Source organism: Mus caroli, chromosome 8 (assembly GCF_900094665.2).
Source record: "Mus caroli chromosome 8, CAROLI_EIJ_v1.1, whole genome shotgun sequence".
NCBI lineage: Eukaryota > Metazoa > Chordata > Mammalia > Rodentia > Muridae > Mus > Mus caroli.
Genome location: NC_034577.1, coordinates 100,834,346 through 100,841,533, shown reverse-complemented (window position 1 = coordinate 100,841,533; position 7,188 = coordinate 100,834,346). Strand labels below are relative to the sequence as shown.

Here is a 7,188-nt window from a genome sequence, read left to right as displayed (position 1 = left end):
TCCTTCCTTCCTTCCTTCCTTCCTTTTCAATTTTTTTAAGACAGATTTTCTCTGTGTAGCCCTGACTGCCTTTGAACTCATTCTATAGACCAGGCTGGCCTCAAACTCAGAGACTCATCTACCCGCCTCTGCTTCCCAAGTGCTGGGATTAAATGTGTGTGCCACCCCCTGCCCCTGCTCCATTACTTGCTTCTTAGGTGTAGACTTGGACCTAACTCAACTGCTTTGCCCTAAAGATACTTACTACACTGGCTTGCAGGAGACAAAGTACAGAGTAGAGTGGCTGGGGAGGGTTCTCATGTGCTCAATGTATTTGATGAGCCTCATTTTCCCCCCCTACTTGCAGAGCTTTTTCAAAAACCAAAAAAAAAAAAAAAAAAAAATGCTTAGAGATATCTTATCAGGGAGTAGATGGAATTTGTTATGAGATGGTTGTCATGTGAGTGCCCTGGCGCCTTAAGGAGACCTCAGTGTCTGTATTCAGTGGCCTGCAGGTTAATTACTCCCTGAAGGGTGCTGTGGAAAAAATAGAACGAGATCAAGATCTCTCTCAAAATGCCAGTGTGCAAGGAACACACTTCAACATTTCCTGCCTGACTGGTGGAATGTGTGGTCTGTGGCTTAATTTAGTATGTTGCATGTATCTAGGGTTTCATCCATTTCTCTTGATCCTTATGATTTTTTTTTTTGAGTTTCATTTGTATTTCTTGTAATCTCTCCCTCTTTTGGTTCAAATTTTAAATTATTTTATTCTATTTTTAATTATTTTATTTATTTACATGTTGCCCCCTCCCTACCCCTCCTCCCAGAGTTCTTCACTCTGTACCTGCTCTTTGCTTATGAGAGGGTGCCCCCACCCAGGCATCCTCCTTTCCTGGGGCAACAGGTCTTTACAGGATTAGGTGCATCCTGTCCTACTGAAGATAGACAAGGAACTCCTCTGTTACATATGTGCCTGGGGTCTTGGACAAGCTAGTGTATGCTCTTTGACTGGTGGCTTATTTTGGACCCACAATTGTTCCTGTCTCATAGGGACAAATTTTTGCAGTTTTGCAAGGACAAAAATGGGGCAGAGACTGATGGATAAGCTGACCAGAGACCAGCCCAACTTGGGATCCATCCCATGGGTGGGCACCAAACCCTGACACCAATGCTATCTTGTGCTTGCAGAAAGAAGCCTAGCATGGCTGTCCTCTGAAAGGCTCTACCAGCAGCTGACTGAGACAGATACAGATATTTACAACCAATTTTTGGACTGAGGTCGGGTATCCCTATGGAAGAGTCAGGGGAAGGACTGAAGGAGCTGAAGGGGATGCCAACCCCATAGGAAGATCACTCAGTGTCAACTAACCTGGCCCCCTGGGAGCTCACAGCTACCCTTATAAAATAAAACATTTAATTGTGGCTGCCTTACAGGTTCAGAGGTTCAGTCCATTATCATCATGGAGGAAATCATAGCAGAATGAACCCAGACATGATGCTGTAGAAGTAGCTGAGAATTCTACATCTGGATCCTCGGGCAGTAGGAAGAGAAAGACACTGAGCCTGGTTTGAGCTTTTTTTTTTTTTTTTTTTTTTTTTTTGAGACAGGGTTTCTCTGTGTAGCCCTGGCTGTCCTGGAACTCACTCTGTAGACCAGGCTGGCCTAGAANTAGCCCTGGCTGTCCTGGAACTCACTCTGTAGACCAGGCTGGCCTAGAACTCAGAAATCCACCTGCCTCTGCCTCCCGAGTGCTGGGATTAAAGGCGTGCACCACCACGCCCGGCTGGTTTGAGTATTTGAAACCTCAAAGCCATCTCCAGGGACACACTTCCTCCAGCATGACCACACCTACTCCCACAAGGCCACACTTTCTAAAAGTGCCAGTCCCTAAGAGCCTATGGGTCCATTTTCATTCAAAACACCACACATGCTAATAGGATGGATGTCCATATTACTTTTTGCATAATAAAGTCATAACTGACTACTGGGTATTGCAGAATATAGACAATCTTCCACATTTTTCAGAGTTGACTGATATTTTGACTTCAACTCTTAAGAATGCTGTTTTGCATTAAAATGTAGAAAAAAACTGGCAGAAGTATGTTTAGTGTCAGTTCAGAAATTGTTAGAAATTAAGCACTAATCCCAACCCAAATTAGTGTTTTAGGCAACCCAAGTCAGCAACTTCGGCAGTGATTACTTTGTGTGTGTGTGTGTGTGTGTGTGTGTACATGATGCATGTGCAGACTTGAAAAGGTATGTATGTGAAGGTCAGAGGTTAACTTTGTGGGGTTGGTTCTCTCTTTCTACATCTACAGTGGTTCCAGGTATTGAATTCTCATTTCAGGCGTGCACAGTGCCTTTATCTGCTGAGTCCGCTCACAGATCTGTTTGTGTTTGTTTTACTTATATATTCTTTGAGGATTTCACATATGTATACAATGTAGTCTGACTTCTCCCAGACTGTCCCACATCACCCTCCTAACTTCATTATTATTTCTTCTGTCCTCCTCCTCCCCCGCTTCTTTACAACCCACTGAGTCCAGTTATTGTTGTACGCACGTAGGTATAGGACTGTACACTAGAGTATGGTCACACGCCTGAGGGTAACTGACTCTCTGGATTTCTGAGCAGCCTTGAAAGGCTAATAGCTCACAGCTAGGGGTGGGGCCTGGTGGGATGGAATGTTGACTGGCTTGCTGGATCTTGTGTAGATCTTGTTCAGGCAGCCTCTGCTGGCGTGAGATCAGGAAGTGCAGGAACCCTGTCATGTCCTGGAGACACTCATACAAGTCCTCCCAGGCCTCTGACTCCTAATCTTCCCACCTCCTTGTCCCGAACTGTGTGGGGAGGGTAATATAGATGTTCTAATTGGGGTATTCCACATCACTTATTTTTCAATTTGACTAGTTGTGCTCCTCTGTGTCAAACAGCAAGTATTCTTTAAATATCCTTCCTTATTTTTACCGTATGAATGTTTTGTCTGCCATGTTTGTCTGTTTCACCACATGTGTGTCTGGTCCCAGTAGAAGTCAGAAGAGGGCACTGGAACCCTTGGAACTGGAATGAGAGGCAGCTGTGAGCAGCCACATGGATGTTGAGAATCGAATGTGGCTACTTGGCGTGAGCAGCCTAGGGCTCTTAACCTGTGAGTCATCTCTCCAGCCACCTCAGACAGAAAAATTTAAAACCAAACATTCTATCACACTATAAAACAAAGATATGCTAATCTGATACATGTAGGGAAATGATGGCAGTGCATTTATCTACTATGTGTGTGTTTGTGGAAGGATGCTTGAGCTACCACAGTCACGAGGACTCAGAGTACACCTGCAGGAGTTGGTTTCCTCCTCCCATAGCTTAACAGGCTAGAGTCCAGACAAAGCTCAAGGATCTGAAAGCTCTGCCTACAGAGCTGGGCTCAGTGCTGCTTGCCTGTAAGCCCAGCTGGCCCATATCACACAGCAATATGCTATCAATCTTTCGGTGTTGTTTTGTTTTTGTTCTTCCTAGACAGGGCCTCAGGTCTCACTATGCAGCACTGGCTATCCTGGAACCCACTATTTAGACCAAACTGGCCTTGAAGCCACAGAGATCTTCCTGTCTCTGCCTCTGGATCCCAGTGCTGGGATTAAAGGCATGTGCCACCACTGCCTGGCATCTATTGGTGCTTTTTAAAAGTCTTTTTTTTTTGGGGGGGGGGAAGGAGTTGGTGAGATGGTTCAGTGAGTAAAGAAACCAAGCCTGGTGACCTGCGTTCACTCCTCAGGACCAAAGAGATGGAAAGAGATAACGAAGCCATGAAAGTTTTTTCTCTGACTTCCACTTATATGCCTTAGCATACACCTCCCCACCCCCAGTCCAAAATAAATAAATAAATAAATAAATAAATAAATACATGTAATAAAAGGAGCTGGATCCATGGATCAATGTTCTTTCAGAGAACCCCAGTTCTGTTCTCAGCACCCACATGGTGTCTCACAGCCCTCTGTACCTGCTGTTCCAGGGGATCCACTGTCCTCTTCTGGTCTTTTCCCGGGCATGCATGTAGTGTACGACATATATGTAAGCAAGACATCTATACATCCATACAAAATTTTTTGAATTAATGTAATACAATTAAAACCAGGACTGGAGAAGAGGGCTCAGCATTTTAAGGTTCTTCTTGTCCTGCCACAGGGCCCAGGTTCAGTCTCCAGCACCCACAAAGTGGCCCACAACCAACCAGCTCCAGAGGTCCCAACACCCTCTTCTAGCTTCCTTGGGCACTGTACACACATGATGTATGTACATACACAAAGGCAAAAACATATATACATGCACACATATGTGATATAAATAATAATATATAATACATATACAACATAAATAAATTTTATGTTGTATAATAATGTTTATGTTGTATAATAATAATAATAATAATTTAAATGAACTTTAAAGTTAAAGCTGTCTCCTTCCCAATAGATGACAGTAGAACAATTTTTATAATTAGGGGATTGCCTGTGTTTCTCTTTGTTGTGGTATTGATGGTTGACTCCATATCTCCAGACTCTTTGTTATTGTTGTTGTTGATACAGGGTTTTCCTAAGTTGCTCATGTGATTTTGAGGCCCTTCTGCCTCAGCCTCCTGAGTAGCTGGATTACTGGCCTACACTAGCCAAAGGACTGTATTTAAGTATAATACTTCTTTTTGTTTTGTTTTGTTTTGTTTTGTTTTGTTTTGTTTTTTCGAGACAGGATTTCTCTGTATAGCCCTGGCTGTCCTGGAACTCACTTTGTAGACCAGGCTGGCCTAGAACTCACAAATCTGCCTGCCTCTGCCTCCCGAGTGCTGGGATTAAAGGCATGGGCCACCATGCCCCGCAAAATCCAAGTTTAAATTACTTCTTTCACCTGAACAAGCTTCATAATCAAAGATGCTAAGTTTTGCTGTGAATTGAGAGGATGATGGTTTGTGTGAAGCACTGGAATGAGGAAACAGTGGAGGGAGATCACAGGAAATCCAGAGTGAAGGCAGCTTACTTTGCAGCACCTTGCAGAAGGAATAACGGTTTTTTGTTGTTTTTGTTTTGTTTTGTTTTGTTTTTCCAAGAAGAGTTAAGAAGCCACTGCAGAAAAATTTGCCCTGGGAGCGTAGAATTAATAGCTACTGTAACTTTGACAAGACGGACTAGATAATGTTCTGTTCCAGTGGAAAGAAGCCCGGGAATCTGGCCACGTTACATTTTAAATCTTTGGAAAGTTGAAGTTAAACTTTGTTTTTGAGATAATTAGAGATTACCTGTCCGGAGGATGCCTGCAAGGACCCAGCGGCAGCCCGCCCGAGGACAAGCCGCTGCCGCCACCAAAGGGGAACCACAAAAGGGAAACCGTGGACCAAGAAGCTGTTGCAGCTCCTGCCCCGCATGAGCACGGGCCGGAGCACCTCTCCGGAGGCCGAGATCAGTTCCCCCAAAATTATAAAAGCTGGCAAACTCAAGACAAAGAAATCCAAGAAGGCTAGTGACTTCAGTGATCTAGCAAACTGGCCAACACCAGGTGAATTGGTTAACACGGGGTCTCAGAGTGTGTTATCAACCAAAGAAATAAAAAGCCACAAATTAGAAAAGAAAAAGAAGAGAAGATTTGTTGTGTCCGGCCAGCGGGGAGGTTACAAAGATTGACAAAAGAAGCAACAGTGAGAGCAAAGAGAACCCGGAAGCAAAACTAAATGGTCCTACTGAGAAGTCAGCGAGGATGAGGCTCAGTAAAGCAGCCAGCCGAAGAGAGCTAATGAGCACAAATGGATACCACTCCACTTAGATGTTGTGAGACCAGCCAGCCAGGAAAGACCTGGGTCCCGGAACAGCTCTAGAAGTCAACCTGAAGCAAATAAACCAGCGCACAGTAATCGAAAAAAAGATACAAGAAGTTGGAGACAGGATAGAGAAAAAAGAGATGATCAAGATGGAGAATCCAGTGTGAGAAGTGAGGATGGTACCATCCGAAGTTCCACTAGAGACAGGGGAAGAGGCCGAAGTCGAGGAAACCCTAGATTGAACTCTGATTATTCATATGGTTATTGAGAGCTAGGGGAAAGGACTGAGCAGCCATATTCTACAGAGCTTAACACCAGCATGATGTATCACTACGATGACGGCACAGGTATGCAGGTGTGTCATGTGGAAGAAACACTGCTTAATGAGTACATTAAGCGCCAAATTGAGTATTACTTCAGCACAGAGAACTTGGAATGGGACTTCTTTCTTCGAAGAAAGATGGATGAGCAGGGAGTCCCACTCCCGCGTGCAGGCTCTCTCGAAATGTGCCACAAACAGACTTCTCTCAGTTGACTGATTGTCCGGAGGTCATACCTGGCCAGGCTTTTGGCGTCCCATACAGTTGGGGTGATGATCTACCGATGCTCTTGGATGTCATATGACCGGAATACTCAGTGGAGTAGGCGACTCTGTGAAATACCATGTAAATATGAGAGCAAACGGTGCTGCAGAAGTAAACGTGACCATACCGTCTTCTGTGCAGGAATGTCTCCGCCCACCCATCCCCTTGTGGAGAAGTTGGGCCAGCCTGCAGCGGAGAAAACCACCTTTCTGACAATGATGTGAGTCAGACCGCAGGACTGCGGTCACTGTAGGGGCTTCTCCTTTCTATGGCATTAGCCTAGGCTGCTCGCGCTACTTCATTCATGGTGAGGAAGTTAGTTATCATTAGGGAAATACTGCTGAAAATTCTATCTTTTGTTTCCAGGCATTTATACTTTGCCCAGATCAGTAAAGCAGAGAGAGGGGGAAAAAAAAAAAGACCCGTGGTTCTCAAGTTGTAAAAAATAATACAGAGAGACTGGGAGTTCTCTGTGTGTTTTCCCCAAAGGCAGTATCTTGCGAAACCGGTGTGGACAACTAGCCAGAGCATTGTCACCGATCTAGTCAAGATACAGGACAGTCTGTAGAGACCTTTGAAATGAGTGAATCACCTTAATAAGCAACTAGAGCGTTCCTGGAGGCCAGAAACATTCCTTTAAATTCCAAAGTTTTCCAAGTGAAGTCTTAGAATATACATCACCCCGGGGGATTTCACAATGACCAAGAGGCAGATCGCAGGGCTGGAGGAAATAGTTACTTAACCTTTCTTTTCTTGCCGCCCCTCCAGGAGTCTCAGACAATTGATAACTAATAAGATAATACAGAGGCACTTAGCTTTTAAAG

The 7,188-nt window shown here is 44.5% G+C and overlaps 1 pseudogene; it reads left to right on the top strand.

Moving 5' to 3' along the window:
* Positions 1–6,588, top strand: part of LOC110300908 — a 21,051-nt pseudogene extending 14,463 nt beyond the window's left edge.
* Positions 6,589–7,188: the final 600 nt, after the last annotated feature.